The sequence below is a fragment of the Crinia signifera genome, chromosome 2 (genome assembly GCF_055691185.1).
Source record: "Crinia signifera chromosome 2, ASM5569118v1, whole genome shotgun sequence".
In the NCBI taxonomy this organism is placed as follows: Eukaryota; Metazoa; Chordata; class Amphibia; order Anura; family Myobatrachidae; genus Crinia; species Crinia signifera.
Window position 1 is genome coordinate 33,589,614 of NC_139218.1, and position 18,382 is coordinate 33,607,995.

Here is an 18,382-nt window from a genome sequence, read left to right on the forward strand (position 1 = left end):
ATTCTTGTACATCAGATTTTGCTCAGCGAGGCATAGTTTATGAAGGTATACTGGGCTGGAATTTGCATAGACAAATACAGTGACATTTATCACCTTTCATCAGCTAAACTTATGCCTCATTGGTAGCCTGTAGTAAACAGCCATATTATTTCTTTAGATGTAATCTAGGTAGAGCTGTGCTGGTGATTGTGTGCTCACATATTCAAACTGTCCTATTAAATGGTGACATTTCAACTACTCCGGGCATAAACCATTTGCCCCACTCACATTCTGATTCCCATGTCTCTAATCAGCCCCCAAATAACTAAAATATGACTTACAGATGGAGTCCTCTCATTATTGCCCGGCGCTCGCCAGAATGTGCCTGCTGGTGAGCGCCGGCAGAGAGGGACGCGCAGAGAGGCACGCGCGTCCCAGTCTCTCGGCAGCTGGGCAGCGGCACCCTGCCCGTCTCCGCTTCAGGGAGATGGACAGGGTTAGGGGGGGTCGGGGAGGCCAGCAGGTCCAGCGGTGGTGGCGGGGGGGGGATGCAGACGTCAGCAGGGAGCTCTGTTGCCACGGGCCCCATGGCGGCAGCTGGCGGCCAGCCCATGCAAAGATAAACAAATGAACATCCATCCATGACCTCTTCATATTTAACAACTTCAGCCACAGGTTCCATCACTCATATTAACATAATTTGAAGTACAGATGGAGCGCCCCTCAGTCAGCGCTGCTGACGCTCTCACACGCGGCGGCTGGCGGTTGGTGATTCTATCGCCAGCTGCCAGCTGAATGAGAGCAACCATCTGTATATTCTCTCAGGATTCAAGACTCCTGGTGAAATTATAAAGTGGCCAGTGATAATACACCATTCCATCAGCTCCTGACTGTCACATTACACTCTGGGTTTGAAAAAAAATAACAGTTGGGAGCTGATTGGCTAGTGTTTTACCATCTTCCACTTCATCACTTCAACAGTCTTAACAAAACAGTTCTCAGCCTTCCAGCCCTCAGTGTTCCTGTATAGGAGAGCTGCAATATCGCATTGTGCACTCACTGAACGTCCGCTGTTATCAACAGCTGATATTAAAAAGTTAATTATTCATGTTTTGTGTTTATTTTTGTTTTAAATATGATGATTTTTTTTTTTTACTGATATGTTTTGAATATATGTTTTTTACCTTATTCAATCCTAAAAATATTTCAGAGGGTTTTTTTGGAAAAAAGATTTCCAAATGAAGTGGTTAATGTTAACACAAGTAGGGTAGCATTATAAATCGTTTTATTCCCAGGTGTTGAGGCTGTATCTGTTGTAGAAGTGACCGCAATATTGCTACTCCACTGGATTGTGGAATTTATGTATATAGGCGTCTAATCTCCATTGAGCTTTGTGAAGTGCCTGAATAATGCAGTTCAACATGTGTATGAGAGATATGTGACCTATTGGTTAATGTACGGTTGGATAAGAGTTTCCAAGAAATGTGAAGTGGTTTGTACAAAGACTGCCTGGTAGGGATTAAAAGTCTGCCAGGTAGGTCTGTTCTTATTGATTTTGAGTGCAGTGTAAAGAATAAGTACAACCTGGAAATGTTGGGTGACATTCTATGGGATGAGATTATTAGACTTTTGCGATTTTTTTCGCAAAAACGGCCGAAATTGCATTTTTTTCCATTTTCGCATATTTAATGAGCTGCGAAAATGTGAAAAAAGTGCGATTTTGGCCAACAAGTTGGACACACTGGAAATGCGATGGCTACTCCACTGGATTGTGGAATTTATGTATATAGGCGTCTAATCTCCATTGAGCTTTGTGAAGTGCCTGAATAATGCAGTTCAACATGTGTATGAGAGATATGTGACCTATTGGTTAATGTACGGTTGGATATGAGTTTCCAAGAAATGTGAAGTGGTTTGTACAAAGACTGCCTGGTAGGGATTAAAAGTCTGCCAGGTAGGTCTGTTCTTATTGATTTTGAGTGCAGTGTAAAGAATAAGTACAACCTGGAAATGTTGGGTGACATTCTATGGGATGAGATTATTAAACTTTTGCGATTTTTTTCGCAAAAACGGCCGAAATCGCATTTTTTTCCATTTTCGCATATTTAATGAGCTGCGAAAATGTGAAAAAAGTGCGATTTTGGCCAACAAGTTGGACACACTGGAAATGCGATGGCTGCTTTTCGCAGGACATTGCATCCAGATGTTTTCACATTAAAAAGTATACAAATCGCATATTTAATGGTATGCAATTTGTATAAATTGTGTCTATAATTCGCCCAAAAATCAGACCAGGTTCTGATGGGCGAATTAGCCAGAACCCTGCACAGATCGCAATGATCTGTGCAGGGTTCTGTTGTAAAAAAAAGTTTAAACAGTTAAAATAAAAAAAAAAACAGCGCGGGGTCCCCCGCCAGAGCATAACCAGCCCCGGGCTCATTGAGCCAGTGCTAGTGACATAAAATCAGGGTCCCCGACAAATAGGGGTCCCCTTGATTTAATGAAACCAGCACCAGGCTCAAGGTCCGGCGCTGGTTCCCAAAATACGGGGGACAAAATGACTAGGGGTCCCCCGTATTTTAAGAATCAGCACCAGACCCAACCAGCCAGCAGGGTAATGCCACAGCCGGGGGACACTTATTATATAAGGTCCCGCGAACAAAGCATTATCCCCGTGGCTGGTCAGCATGGGCAGGGGTCCTGGGGAAGTGGGGACCCCCCCAATGAAGGGGTCCCCCCCCTCTAGGACTTACCAGCCCATGCTGAAAGTCCGGGGCCGTCCCCGATGCCCCTGGGCGGTGGGCATCGGGCTGATGGAAAGTGTAAAAAATAGAATCAAAACTATTGTTTTCTACTGTAGAACTATGAGTCCCAGGAAGCCTACCCCGCATGCTGGGACTTGGAGAACCACAAGTCCCAGCATGCAGGGCATTAAAGGGCCCGCTGGCACTTGTAGTTCTACAGTACAAAAAATAGTTAAATAAAACACACTGACACCCTGAAAAATAAAAGTTTAATACACACATAACACACACACTGATACTTACCTACCTTGAGCCCGTAGGTCGGTCCCTGGATCCTGGGTCCGGGGCCCCTGGACAGAAGAGTCCGGTTCCGGGGCCTTGGTCCTGGTTCCGGGGCTGGTCCGGGGTCCTGGGCTCGAAGTAGTCCAAAAGGGGTTCCTAAGGAAGGAAATCCTACTCACCTGGTCCCCGGCGACGACCTCGGCATCCTCTCCGGCAGACGCGCTGCTCCCGGCTGGGCCGGAACCGGACTCTTCTGTCCAGGAGCCCCGGACCCCGGACCCAGGATCCGACCTACGGGCTCAAGGTAGGTAAGTATCAGTGTGTGTGTTATGTGTGTATTAAACTTTTATTTTTCAGGGTGTCAGTGTGTTTTATTTAACTATTTTTTGTACTGTAGAACTACAAGTGCCAGCGGGCCCTTTAATGCCCCACATGCTGGTACTTGTGGTTCTCCAAGTCCCAGCATGCGGGGTAGGCGTGCTGGGACTCATAGTTCTACAGTAGAAAACAACAACTTTCAGCATGGGCTGGTAAATCCTGGAGGGGGGGGGACCCCTTCATTGGGGGGGTCCCCACTTCCCCAGGACCCCTGCCCATGCTGACCAGCCACGGGGATAATGCTTTGGCCGCGGGTCCTTATATAATAAGTGTCCCCCGGCTGTGGCATTACCCTGCTGTCTGGTTGGGTCTGGTGCTGGTTCTTAAAATACGGAGGACCCCTTGTCATTTTTTCCCCCGTATTTTGGGAACCAGCGCCGGACCTTGAGCCCATTGGGGTCCCATTAAATCAAGGGGACCCCTATTTGTCGGGGACCCTGATTTTATGTCACCAGCACCGGCTCAATGAGCCTGGGGCTGGTTATGCTCTGGCGGGGGACCCCGCGCTGGTTTTTTTTTATTTAAAATGCGATTTCCTACAAACGTGCGATTTTCAGACATGAAAATCGCACATTTTCAGGACTAAAGAAATCGCACCAACTCGCACCTATTCGCACTATTTGGCCCGTTTTTCGCATCTCATTAAATATGCGAAAAACGGGCCAAACTTTCGATTTTCAAAAGTGCGAAGTGGTGCGATATGAAAACATGCGCATTTATCTCAATCCATAGAATGTCACCCGTTGAGTCTAAGCTGAAAAGAACTTGGTCTACATTTTTCCGTAATTCTTTGCTTTTAATAGAATGTTCTTGTTAAGTGTCCTGCTCTTCTTTGGTTTTCAAGGCTCACTAAGGATTATATTTACTAAAGCTTCTAAAAATGAAAAGAGGTGATGTTATCCATAGCAACCAATCAGATGCTCTAGAAAAATGATAGACAGAAAATGATTGGTTACTATGGGCACCTCTTTTCATTTTTAGAAGCTTATGTAAATTTACCCCTAATAGTCCAGGTTTTAGAGATGTCCATGCTTGAATTATAATTTCGAAGATTAATTAAATCACGTGTGCTCAAGTTTGACTAGCCTTAAAACATGAACCCCGAGGACTGACCAGTGATGGCTCCAGAGATGGGACTATAGCACAGCCCAAAAATAAAAAAGAGGAGCATGCCCTACAGCGTGGTGGGAGAATAAGTATTGTGCTGAGCACAGAGGGGGAACCGTGCCCGAAGCATGACGATCTTAGTGAGCCATGCTAGGAGATTCAGCACACTTTGTGGGTGTCCTTGTCCATGGTGTCAACATCTGGGACAAAAATACACGAAAAACTAATGTCAACCTTTTGACTGTCGACCTTGCCATTGTCGACCTAATGCTTGTTTTGACCTTCCAACCATGTCAACCTTAGCCATGTCCTGTTGACCTTTAGTGGTTAACCCAATGCATGTCGACCTAAATTTGGTCGTCCTAATGACCCATACCCCAATACATTGCTGTTACAACAATGTTTTGCATAGTATGATTGTTATTATTAGTATTATTATTATTGTTTATTTATTTGGCGCCACAAAGGTTCCGCAGCGCCTAACAATACACAAATAAGCAAAAACAGATAACGAATTACAATACAAGACAATTTAGTTGTGTTTCCCTCCTATGTCCCTAAAGATTGTAAGCTTGCAGCAGGACCCTCCTACCTCCAAGTCTGTCTGTTGCTACCCAGTTTGTTTTATCACTGTCTACTATTGTAAAGCGCAACGGAATCTGCTGCGCTATATAAGAAACTGTAAATAAATAAATAAATAAGTACACGGTTAATATGTATAGATGAAACAGGACACTGAAGCAATTATATATATATATATATATATATATATATATATATGTATATATTCTAAGAAAAGCACATGAGGAGAGAGGGCCCTGCTCGTGAGAGCTTACATTCGAAAGGGGAGGGTTAGACAGACAGGGGTGACACAGAAGGGGTTGACGTGAGCATAAAGAGTAGGTTAGGATGAGAGATGGTCAGGTTTTATGCAGGAGGGTGGGAAGAGGTCAGCTTAGTCTTTGATATTTTAAGACTAAAAAAGTGCTGGGTCATCCAAGAGTAGACAGCAGAGAGACAGTTGGATATATGAGTGAGGATAGAGGGAGAGCGATCAGAAGAGGAGAGGTAGATGATAGTTAGATGGCAGAGAGACAGTTGGATATATGAGTAGGTAGATGGCAGAGAGACAGTTGGAGATATGAGTGAGGATAGAGGGAGAGAGATCAGAAGAGGAGAGGTAGATGATCATATGTGACTAATGGCCCCCACATACAGCACGATATTCAGGCATTTTCTGAGCGATTCTAACAAATCGCTCAGAAAATGCCTGAAGATGCATGTAAATCGCTGTGTATATAGCCCACACAGCGATTTACATGCGCGCACCCGCCGTTCTGAATCTGTCCAAGATTCAGAACGGACGGGCTGTACAATTCAGAGCAGTCGCTCAGAAGCTCCTGCTCATCTCCCGCATGTGTGGCTGCGGGCAGATGAGCAGGACTGAGCGACTGCGGACGCCGCAGACCCGCCGCACCCCGCACCGCCGCACCCCGCACCGCCGCCACCCCTGACCTCCCTCCCCCACCAGCAGGAGCACCCATCGCCACCCCCACCTCACCTCTCCTCTCGGCGGCAGCGCGGCGGCATCGGGACGGGTCCCGGAGATGTTTAAAAAAAAAAAAAAAAAAAAATTCAAATTTCAAAATGGCCGCGGCCAGCCAATCACGGCTCGCCGCGTCATTGCCCCGCCCCCTAGAGCTGGCTATATTAGCCAGCTCGAGACAGGGTCGGGGCAGTCAGTCCGACGGCGGAGGAGGAGTGAAGAGCTCCTGAAGTCCTGGGAGGCGCGGCCAATGCAAAAGAGCTTAAAAGGCCGCCGCCCCCCAGGTGAAGAACACAGATGAAGAGGCAGAAGCCCTGGGAGGCGGCGGCCATGCAAAAGAGCTTAAAAGGCCGCCGCCCCCCAGGTGAAGAACACAGATGAAGAGGCAGAAGCCCTGGGAGGCGGCGGCCATGCAAAAGAGCTTAGGGGGCCGCTGCCCCCAGGTGAAGACCAGATGCAGTTTAATAAAATACTAAAAACTCTGTGTTTGTGTTTTTATTAAATAAAACATTTAAAACCAGTGTTTGTTGTTTTATTTTAATATTTCCTTTACAGGGGGGCTATAGGTACCGGCGGGCCTTTAATGCCCCACATGCTGGTACCTGTGGTTCTCCCAAGTGCCAGCATGTGGGGCAGGCTTGCTGGGACCTGTAGTCCTACTGTAAAAGACAATATTACTGTTAAATAAGCTATCAACCCTGCACCCACCGCCCAGGGGTGCAGGGGATAGCCCCGGGCTGCAGCCCAGGCCTGGGGTGCCCTGGAGAGGGGGGACCCCCTTATTTGGGGGGTCCCCACCTCCCCAAAAACTCCCGGCCTGGGCTGACTAGTTAGGGTGGGTAATGCTTTGGCCACGGGACACCATCAAGCGTGTCCCCTGGCTATGGCATTACACCCCCTGCTAGTTGAGCCTGGTGCTGGTCTCCAAAATATGGGGGACCCCTATTCATTTTGTCCCCCGTATTTTGGAAACCAGGGCCAGCTCAAGAGCCTGGTGCTGGTCCCCAAAATCTGGGGGACCCCACGCACTTTGTCCTCTGGATTTTGGGAACCAGGACCACTCAAAAAGCCCGGGGCTGGTCATGTCTGGGGGGGGGACCCCATGCCATTTTTTTTTACAAAATTATTGTCTGTATGACAGAGGATGAGACGCTGGACCCCGGACTTGGTAAGTATTTTTTTGTCAGCTCCCACTGTACCACCAACGTTTAATAGTTTGCATATGGGTTTGCATTCGGTTCAGGGGGAACCACTAGCCACCATGATTTAATTTTTTTTTTTTGGGGGGGTAGCATATTAGGGGAAGTGAAAGAATACTTATTAAAGAAGACGTGTTCAGTAATAATAACATTTTTGTGATGAAGTGCAGTGTTTCACTTTCTGTGACAGATTTGAAATCTCCCGTGCTGAATCTCCCATTATGAATCTCTGACACAAATCTCTCTGTATGTGGCTCATTGTCTGAAATGAGTCACAAGAGTGAAATCTCTTGTGCTGAATCTCCCGTTATGTATCTCTGGCACACATCTCTGCGTATGTAGGGGCCTTAAGGGGCAGATTTATTAAGCTTGGAGAAGAGATAAACTGGAGATAAGCGGAGAAAAGGTAAAAGGAGATAAAGCACCAGCCAATCAACTCCCAACTGTCTTTTTCAAACACAGCTGATTGGCTGGTGCTTTATCTCCTTTTACCTTTTCTCCACTTTATCTCCAGTTCATCTCTTCTCCAAGCTTAATAAATCTGCCCCTCAGGAAGCTCCGGAGAGTCAAAAATGATAAAACAAACCCTATAGTGCTGCTCAAACAGCCTCAAGAATAATACATATGTGTAACATATATACTGTACTGTAGGTTATTATTAACAGCTAACCTTCAATATCTATTTTCAACTGTACAGAAACACTTTATTCAATGCATTGAGTTACAGATCAATTCAATCCTGACCTTATCATCTTTTGTAAAAGTCTAATAGGGTTTTACCCGTCTGTACACATTCTAAATAACTTAAATTGCAGAAGTGATGAAAAATGATTTACTAAAGCAAAACGGCAGTGATTACTTCTTATCATCCATACATTATTCTAATGTTCTGCAAGAAATAAACGTCAATCTGTATTTCTTTTTGTATCACGCCTGTCATGCATTTTTCATTTTATTTCACTGTATTTAATGCTACTGTCTTTCATCTCAATTACATTAAATAGAATTCAAAATCTAATCACAGGTCCGGAAAAACCAATATCGTAGTAATGATTATTTAAAACCATGCGGATTGCTAAGGGTCACAGTGCAGAGAATATACTTCTTTGTGTATGCGCTGAATATTAGCGCAAATTAAAATCCTGCATCCCTTCATCATTTCTTTTCTGAGACCTTATAGTTCAAACTATTTTCTGATAAAAATCCATGCATCATATTTCAATTTATTTCTCGCATCTGGCTAACCGGGCTGGATAAATGTCATAATCATTATTATTATATTTCCAGAAACTTCTTTTTTTAAAGTTTGAGGTACCGAGCTGCCATTATTTAATGAGATTGACCTCATATGGAAGAATAGTTTAATATAGCTCTCTAAAATAATAAAAAAAACAACAACACAAAAACGTTAAAAAAGTTAATAATAAATTGTTACGCTAGCAAAACTTTGCCATAATTTTGGGTGTAGCTTGAGCTGTCATTGGAGCAGATTTAGCATAAAACTTATGGTTGGTAAATGTTATACAGTATATGTATGTATAATATGATATACATTTTAATTATAATGAAAACTATAAAAGCTGCAAAATTAGGGATGTTCATTGAAACGTTGCTTACAAGTTATTCTATTTACCTACAACTTGTGTCCTGTAATTGATTAAAAAGCTTTAAATTTGCATTAATGGAAAACAAAGAATGAACAGATGGGTATTAAAATCCTTTCATCTTCTGTAGTACTGCCAGTATCACCACTGTAGACTGAAACTCGGGGGAATCAATAAAAATGAATTTTGATTTTCTCTATCCTTGACCTTGATTTACTCATTCCATACAAAAAGATTATATACTGTTAGAGCAATAATTGAAACTATAAAAAAAAAAGTGTCTTATTCGGCCAAGGTTCTTAAACTAGGGGTTGGAGAAAAGCCATGGTCTTTGAATCATTTAGGTGGATTGTTTTCTTGGAATAAATTTTACGTTATACTTTCCCCCAAAAAGATCAATACTAGAAATCATAGTGTAAGGAATTTCAGCCTCATTCTATGCATGTATACTACATGTAGTATTGATATGAATGTTATCTACTGTATTTCGAGCTATCTACAAATGGAGCCACTGTTATCTATCCCTATAATAGGATGAAGTGAGTAATTGGATTACTCTGCTAATCCCCTACTTTATTGTTCTATGTATTATATTGCAGCTCAGAACAATAGGATAGCCATCTCTAGCCATGCTGAGCCATGGCCTAAGGAAGATAGATGAGATGGGCTCCTACTGTATGCCAAGTCTAATTTACGTAAAAAAAAAAAAAATTGCCAGACTATATTCTGCTGTCAACATTTTCATCACCATTCCCTGAGATTTTTTGGGGTAGGGAAATGTTCATTGGTGCCAGTAGGGATGAAGAATAACAACTTTTGGGACAGGGTAGGGTTTGTCCCATGTGTGGTGCACCAGTAAGGAGAAAATCTGACACAATAAAATTTACCTTTTATTAGGTTATCTTAAAACTGCGAAATATCACAAACTACATAAAACATTAAACAAAGTGAATACAGTGCAAGTTATAATTGCATGTGCAGTGTCTGCATGTACTAATTTCCTTATCTGAAATATCTCTTAGAGATGACTGACGCTAATATGTATACCACCCTTTAATTGATATGGCTTATTGGCCTCTTAGTCAATGTAAATGGGCTAGGTATTACTTAGCAGTATTTAATTCTAGAGTCAGGTCTGTATCCAATTTTAGCTGCTTCTACAATCTGCAGCAGAAATAATCTGATATAGGGCTCAAGATTGGAGGTAGTTAACTGAGTCGGTTCATTACATTGGACTTATTATAACAATCGACTACTTTAAATAAAGTTTTTAAAATATTATGAGTGTGATTGTGTAGCTTCTTAAGCTGTATCTTTTGAGAAAATTCTCCTGTGCTCTGTCAATTCAGCCGTGTATGATATATATGTTCTAAGGTTAGGTACTTGCCCAGCGGGGTATCCAAGTAAATGGTTGCCTGATTGTATGAACACACAAACGGATTTCACGTTAAAGTCCTTGAGAGGACCAATACAATGAACTGACTCGCATAACCTAGCTCTCCTAATGTGTATGATCTATATTGTGGTTCAAACTATGTTGCATTTACTCTGATATTATCATTGAATAATAAAGTTTAACTTATTTATGCAACTTTGTATTGTACATTTAATAGTGTCAGAATGTTAACAATTTCAGAGGCACTTTCCCCGGGCTTGCTATTACGAATCTCTCTTTAGGTGGCTGATTGTATGAACATAAAATTTATTCCACGAGAACAATCCACCTAAATGATTCAAAGACCATGGCTTTTCTCCAACCCCTAGTTTAAGAACCCCTGGTCTAATAATACACTTTTATTTATAGTTTCAATTATTGCTCTAACTCTTTCTTTAGGTGGCAGGTCCATATATTGCTGCCCACCAATTCCTATATGGACAAATGTAGTAGGTTTAATAAGATAGTTTAATTCAAATTAGCTCTCCCGTCCTTTGCGTGGGATGGACACTGGCTGACGATGGGGCAAGCGGTGCAGGATCGCCGCAGGTCTCCGTTCACCGCAGTCTGGATGCCTTCTGGTTTTTCTGGTTTCTCTGGAAGTGGTGGGCTAAGTTTGATGTTTGCGTATATCGGCCAAAAGTCCGTGATTCGTAGGCGGGCACAGGTCAGGATTAAAATCTGAGACCAAAGGACATTTAAGTTGAGCAAAGTTTCCTCATTCTTGAAGCGTTTCTCCCTCGTGGTATGGTGAGGGTTTCATCAGAAGGTTCATTTATATACCTGCACTGTGGGGGCATTTATATACCTGCACTGTGGGGGCATTTACATACATGCACTGTGGGGGCATTTATGTATGTGGAACTCTGTTGCCGTAATTTGATTATTGGAGACAACTGTGCTCCATAATATAAATTGGTATTATTTTGTGGCCACACCCCTTCCCCATGAAGCCACTCCTCTATATTTTTGGCTTGAGCACCCACCAGCAAAAACATAAATCGGCACCTATGAGGTGTATGTATTGTACTGCAAATGTGTGTTCTCTACCTAGAAAACGTACAAATACTAATACTGCAAGAATGCAAGAAAACTCATAGAGGATGCTGCAAAATCGTGGTGAACCAATTGGAACTACTACTAAACGGGCTGCGAAAATACAGTTTGATTATAACTTTTTAGACTATTTTTACCAGTATGGTAATACATTTATTCCATTAATTTAAGTACATTACATATTATTTAATTATTTATTATTATTATTTATTAGGTACTCGTGTAGTTTCACGGCGCCAGCATGGCGCCGTGCGTCTGAGTCCCCTTGCGGGGCTCGCTTCACTCGCCCACGCTGCGGGCTCGGTGGCTCGCTACGCTCACCACGCTATTTAAAATCAACTCCATGCCAACATGGATAGTGGAGGCATGAACTATCCATGTTGGCATGGAGTTAAGTTTGACATATTTAGTAGCGAGCGTACACCCGGAAGTAGCACGGCGCCATGCTGGCGCCGTGAAACTACACAAGTACCATTTATTATTATTATTATTATTTTTTTTTATATTATTATGTATTATACAGTATTGGTATTGATCATTTATGTTTATTTTATTTTTACTTGCATCTTATTATTATTTTATTTCTCACTGCTGCTTTTATTTGTACAGTTATTCTGAAATCCATCTAAAATCTCCTATTGATGTGATTAGTTCTGAATAAGTTGTTTCCATACTTTCTCGGATCACGACCCACTAGAGCATGGGTCTTCAAACTGTGGCCCTCCAGATGTTGTAGAACTACATGTCCCAGCATGCCATGACAGTTTTGGCATGCTCTTATAGGAAAAAATGTGGCAATGCATGCTGGGACATGTAGTTTCACAACATCTGGAGGGCAGCAGTTTGAAGACCCATGCACTAGAGCAGTGGTTCCCAACCTTTTTTCTCTCCCGTACCCCTTGATTAGGCTTTTCATTGAAGAGTACCCCCTCCTCTCAATTTGAAATATAGACAGTAATTACGAGTGGAGAGGAAGTGAGTGGTGTGCCTATCCTTATTCATATCCTTATATTAAGGAGTAACAGACAGGAATCGTGCCCTTCCATGTCTGGTCGCTGGTTGTATATTGTCTCCAGGGTTCCCACTAACACCTGTAAAATGAATGCCGCTGCTTCCTCCACCTGTGTCAGCACAGGTCAGATGATTGCTGATGTCTGAGGGCAGCATGGGAAGCTCCCCGTAAATTGATAGTCAGGCAAAAGCACCAGGAGACACTGATGATGCTGGTGACGCTGAAGACAGAACCGTAAGTGACAAAACATGGATCTTCTCCATGGCAATGGGTCTTCTTCTGCCATCAAAATACTTTTTTTCATCTTCCACCATTACCAATATTATTTTCAAGTACCCCCAACTGGTATGCAGAGTACCCCCAGGGGTACTAGTACCCCAGGTTGGGAACCACTGCACTAGAGTATCAGCATTTTTATTAAAAGCACCCCTAGGCCAAAAAATGTGTACCGAAAAATGCATTAATCTCGTAGATTCAGTAATTGTATGCATGTCATCATTAGGTTTCGGTATGTGGTTGTGGGCAGGATTACATTTCTGTTTGTTTATGATTGGCAGCCCCAGCACTGGTTTAGCATATCACAAGAAACCATAATAATTGGATTTAGTCCTGGATCACCATGCAGTGGCACGCCCTCCATGTGCAGTTGTGCACAATGTTATACTTTGACCATCTTTTATTTTTGCTTACAGACAACTGTAACTGCATCTGTATATTTCCTATAATATTTTATATTCACTACTGTCATCCCAACAGCATGTTACATGTATCAAAACCTTCAAAACTCTTCTTTTCTCATATACAGTAATCCCTTTCTGTTCTATTTCTCTTATCCTTTTTTCACCCATATTTCTGTATATTTGTATAAATGCCCTGATGGCTAATTTCAACGTTAAGCAAAACCCCAAATAAACAAACAACAAATAAGACATGATTGGCAGGGAAAATGGGCAGCTTTATTTTAATTATTATAAGAATGAATTTCCAGAACTCAGTAATGATATCTGCACCCAAAAACCAAACTAAGGGCCTTATTCTAGTTCACTCTTTCTGACAAAATCCTTCTTAGATGGACAAAACCATGTGCACTGCAGGTGGGGCAGATTTTACTTGTGCAGAGAGAATTAGATTTGGGTGGAGTTTTACTTCAAAGTGAGATTAATATTGGGTACTTGTGTACTATCACGGCTCCCATCTCATCCCATCTCATTGCATACCATAAGGCTTAAGATGGTATGCAATGAGATGAGATGTGCTGCGATGGGACCCGATCTTATACAATTTAAAATTGTATACCATTGTATATGGCATACGATGAGATGAGATGAGATTTTAAATTGTATAAGCACACTAATGGGTGCTTTCAAGGTCAATTGGCCCCCCTATAAGATTTTTAATTGTAAAAGCACCCTAATGGGTGCTTACAATGTTAAATGCACCCCCACGCCACCCCCACTATCAATGGCAACCCGAAGCGTGGCGAGCGCAGCGAGCCGGCGAGGGGCGGCGGTACGCGTCCTCCGACCTTTTCATACCCCCACTATCCATGTCGGCATGGAGTTGATTCTATATAGTGTGGCGAGCGCAGCGAGCAACCGAGCCCGAATCGTGGCGAGTGGACGCGAAACATATGTTATCTGCGTCCACTTGCGGGGCTCGCTACACTCACCACGCTTCGGGCTCGGTGGCTCGCTGCGCTCGCCACACTATATAGAATCAACTCCACGCCGACATGGATAGTGGTGTGGTGTGGTATGAAAAGGTTGGAGGACGCGTACCGCCGCCCCTCGCGGGCTCGCTGCGCTCACCACGCTTCGGGTTGGCGTTGATAGTGGAGGTGGTGTGGGGTGCATTTAACATTGTAAGCACCCATTAGGGTGCTTATACAATTAAAAATCTTATAGGGGGGTCAATTGACCTTGAAAGCACCCATTAGTGTGCTTATACAATTTAAAATCTCATCTCATCTCATTGTATGCCATTGTATGCCATATACAATGGTATACAATTTTAAATTGTATAAGATCCCATAAGATGGAAATCGTGGGAGCCGTGATAATACACAAGTACCCAATATTGCAGTGTAAAAATAAAGCAGCCAGTATTGACCCTGCACAGAAACAATATAACTCACCCAAATCTAATTCTGTCTGCACATTTTACATCTGCCCCCCTGCAGTGCACATGGTTTTGTCCATCTAAGAAGGATTTTGTCAGAAAGAGTGAACTAGAATAAGGCCCTAAGTGAGGAACAACTGCCAACCCATCACCAACAACTCAAGGTATCCAAACTCCGGTCACAGTGACACAAAAAGACACACTTGGAGGGATGGTGCCACTGAACCCACTTGTGAAGAATCAGTCTACTGTAAATCATTTATTGGTGGTGATGGTAACTCATGACTTGCAGCTAGATGACTCACTGCTACCGTACCTGTACCCACAATATAAAGACCCCACACTTCCTAAAACCGTCAATTTTCCTCCATGCTGTGTATCTTGCTACTGCCAACGACCTCCGGTCTCAGTACTGAATCCTCCACCATGCTTACAGGCCTCAGGGCTGCTACTACCATGTCAGATTTTCCTACAAACTCCAGACATGGGTGTAGCCATGTTGGATGAAGTCACATGACACCTTGACACCAATCCTGTGATATCCGTTCTGACATCATGTAACTGGAGCTTACAATGACCACTATAAGGATACTGAATAAAAAAACCTCCCAACTAGAGATGGGTCGTTCGTGAACGAACCGGATCTTTTGAACGGATCCCATGCACAAACGAGTGAGCCGCCGATCCCAAAAAGGTGATCCGTTCCAGTTTTGTTTTCCATTACAATGCATTTTCTTGATCTCAGTGCTGCCACCTGTGGCAGCTTAGATGTACTACCTCTGGAGACTGAGAACAGTGCTGTGACTACAAGTGATAGAAAGATTAGCTGCTGCTGCCAGGGATGGCCAGCAGTGCAGACGCCATCGATGGTTGCCATCGATGGCGATTCTGCACCCAGCCATCGATCAGTGTGTTTACTTGGTCATGTATATTCCCCTTTTTTTCAAAGCGAGCCGAGGATCCGTCTAAAAGTTACAGATCTTTTCACCGAGAGATCCGCCGGATCCTCGCTCAGCGCAATGATCCGTCTTGCCCGTCTCTACTCCCAACTGGCCAGTGCAATGTCATCTCCTGCCTAGCTGTGTCCTGTGTACCAGTTTCTGTGGTAATAATTCTGTTTACAGACTTTGTTCTGCACAGCCTGTTTTCTTAACTTACTATTGTATTCCCCAATAAAATTCCAGCCGATTCCTAGTGCTATCATTGGCTACTACCATAGTCTTCTACCATTGACTATAATCATCATTTACTATTGATAACCATCTGTCACATCTCTTTTCATTTCTTCAGGTTGTGGTTTTTCATTAATAGAATCATTAAAATTCACCAAATTCTGGTTTCTCTGCAGCTAATACTTTTCCTTACACAAAAGTTTGCAATCTTCCGATACATGCCAAATAAAACATAACGTCTCCTTTTGTCTCCTGCTTGTTTATCAGCGGTAATTCCTGTCACCCCATTCTGTAGGTGTCATAGACAAAGTTGTACCTTTAGTCAATCTAAAGTCTCCTGTGTATTTCCCAAAAGTGCTGTTCCAGCTATTTCCTCTCTATAATCTCAGCACACAAATACAAACTCACAGCCTGGCCCGCTGCTCAGCTTTCTGCTGTCTTACCAAACAAATCTCTCTACTCATTCTTATTCAGCAGCGTCTTTGGGGCAGCTTCGCTCCGCGCTGTCACTTCTCATTGATGAGCGCGATCAGTTTTGCATTGCTTGTGTCTTGTGCTTTAACCCCATCCACGTCCTTTGAGGACGTCTGACACTTCCCAGCTGATTGCTTACCGAGCATTAGTCTGCTTGTCAATCCTGGACTGCTTTTCAAATTATTACCATTCACGAGGAAGCAGAATGAATCACCTTATTATTTCCCTCCGGATGCTATCTTCTGTTACTATGAATCTTCTGCTAATAACCAGCACTGTTTTTGAAAAGACAGTGCAGTACTGGGTAAGTGGGAATCTACGCTGTGACTCCTGATTTACCATATATTTGACTAACTGAGGAAGGGAAATAATCAGACTGCAAGACAAGCAATCACTCGTACCCCTCTGTGTTACCTTTTCTAGCTAGATGGATTTTTAGGCCATAGGGCCTGATTCTGATTAATTCGGTCCCCTGCGTGTTCGCATGGGAGGCATAGGATGAAGCATTGGGCATGCGCCGATTCGCTAATGTGCATGTGCGGGGCTTCTGTGCAGGTTGCATAGTCTCCTTGGAGCTCGCATGGGGGGGCATGATGGAGACGGGCAGGGGGTGTTCTCATGGACACGGCCTGCGTTTCCAGGACGTAACCACTAAAATGCTGGATGTGCTCAGGGAAACACTGGTTGTCCCCATGTGAATGCAGGCAGGCACCTGCCTGCTGGGGTGGAGGGCGGCTGATGTCACCGGACGTCAGCCGCCCGCCAAGTTCTCCGACCAAGGACGCTGCAAGGCTAAGTCAGCCCAGACTTAATTAGATTTGCGAGCGCTGTAGAAATCATTTGATGGATTGCGACCATCGAATGTTGTCGGGCTCGCACGCTATCCCGCAAATGGATGTTTATGTAAAACATCCATTCAGAGTGCGGTGGGGATATTGGTTGGGTGGCGGGGTAAGGGCATTCGCATGCCCGGCAGGTGGCGTTAGAAGGCTCATCAAGTAGCGAACTACCGCTGCTTAGCGAGCCAACCAGAAACGGGCCCATTATGTGCAAACGTCATACAGTATATCCAACCAGGGTTTGACGCTCTTGTCCAGGGGTTTCATGCTTGTCCGGGGCAGCAGCATTCCCAGAATCCAGGCACTTCCAGGTAACACTATACGCATCAGGCTTCTCTAACAGGACCTAGAGCTCCAGTAGAACCTCTAGCATCTGTCTTCTCCTAGGCGGCGGCCATTCTATATATACATAATCAATGAAACATTTCTTGTTTTATACTATTAATTTAAATGAGTAAGCTCCACACACTGTACTCTGTATACACTCCATTACATGCCAGCAGAATACGTGTTACTAATTGGTGAGCGGCGTTGTATACATTGATTGGTATTAAGCACTGTTACTAATGAATAGAGCCACTTGCACAGTGGATACAGAATCAATACAGAGATGAAAGGCGTCAGTATGAGCTTAATTAACCAGTTCCCTGAGCATGAGTGTGACATACAAGTACTTCTGTCTGGAAATATAACTGGGGTCTAGATTTCCACTCTGCATGAGCTGCAAGCAAAAAGAAACAAGGTTTTCCTCCATAATTAACCACAATATGTGTATTTGCATATCGTACAAAGGACCTTATTCGAGTCCGCTCGCTCCAGCGCGCGTTCACACAGGGGAGCAATGTTTTGGTAATGCGCATGTGCATACGCCGGGTGCTAACGGGCATAGCGAACTGCAAGATCGCCGTCCTGTTCACACCCACAGTGCAAAACATCCATTCGCAGCCATGTGGGGACCTGGCTGAGGGAGGGGCAGGCGGCGGTGCGAGCGCCGGGCAGCGTTAAAACCACATGCAGCACTGCGTGTGAACCAGAAGCCCTGTCATATTGATTGCATCTTCCCATTAGACTCTGTGCATTATTGAACCACTGCATACAGGATAGTCATGGGAGAGAAGAATTTTTCTTGTGGTTTAGTAGGAATTTCATTAGAGATCTATTTGACTAAAATTTATTTTTTTATTTATTTATTAACAGTTTCTTATATAGCGCACACATATTCCGCAGCGCTGTACATTTAATATTTGAGCATTCACATCAGTCCCTGCCCCAGTGGAGCTTACAATCTATATTCCCCACCACATGTACACGCACACACAGACATTCTAGGGTGAATTTGTTGGGAGCCAATTAGCCTACCTGTATATTTTTGGATTGTGGGAGGAAACCGGAGTACCCGGAGGAAACCCACGGAAGTACGGGGAGAATATACAAACT